We start from the raw sequence: 1,052 nt of genomic DNA, 5'->3' as shown, positions 1-1,052 counted from the left end.
AATATATATAGATAGATAGATAGGCCTAAAAATAAAATTTCTGAAATCCTACCGTTAGATAGTCTCAGATACGTGTGTCGAAAACACCATTCTCCATCTGTTATAGTTAAGGTCCACGATTCTAGGCTATCGTCAATTGCAATGTTCAAGGTTCATTGTTTACGTGTACTGCATAAGAAAACAGTTTGTTCCAACGATTAATCAAAGTTTTGTTTATCACCTATTTGTAGTCTCTTTGTTCTTTAAGTTACAACGTATCATTTGTCATAAATCCTTTTGAAGTTGGGAAGTTTTTAACTGTCCCGAGATCAACTGTATATACTTATATATATATAATATTATTGAAATTGGCGAAACAAATCCACGTGTAGTCCTTTTGACGTAGCTTTCATAGCAACAGCATTGAATGAGGAATCGTTAGAGAGGCAATTGTTTTTCGATATTTATTATCAAAAGTCAAATTTGAAAACTTTTGTCCAGTTCGTTGCCGTACAATACAGCTGTTTTTATAAGCCTTCTTCGTAAATTTAAAGGTACAAAATACTAGTTCAGAATAATTAATATAGGATGCAAAACTAAAAATGAAGTAAATCTGTGCATAGGTCTTTAAATTTGTTGTTTGTAGAATATGCGTGTTTGCTTTGGATTGTCTTTACATTATTCTTACCTTTTTCGATATTCGACTTTAATCTCAGCTAATTCTGGGGTCGGCCGCTAGGGTATTTTTTATTGTTTGTTTGTAATTAAGCACAGAGCTACACAAGAGGCTATCTGTGCTCTGCCCACCACGGGTATCGAAACCCGGATTCTAGCGTTTTAAGGCCGAGAGACATACCGCTGGTGGGGGGGGGGGGCAGGTATTTTCTTTTATTAGCCAAGAGTTTTTACACTGTTTTTATACTGTTCACCATTGGTGAAGTCAACTTGTTGGGTCGTATTGTGTAATTCTATATTTTTGTCTCTAATATACTATACTCATTATAAAGAACTGACAAAAGAATAATCATTTTCTTTACAAAATACATAGAGGGCCTCAGCTGTATTCAGTGAGA

This window comes from Limulus polyphemus, unplaced genomic scaffold, assembly GCF_000517525.1.
Source record: "Limulus polyphemus unplaced genomic scaffold, Limulus_polyphemus-2.1.2 Scaffold5096, whole genome shotgun sequence".
In the NCBI taxonomy this organism is placed as follows: Eukaryota; Metazoa; Arthropoda; class Merostomata; order Xiphosura; family Limulidae; genus Limulus; species Limulus polyphemus.
The sequence above is the reverse complement of the archived record's forward strand: the minus strand, read 5'-3'. Positions refer to the sequence as shown.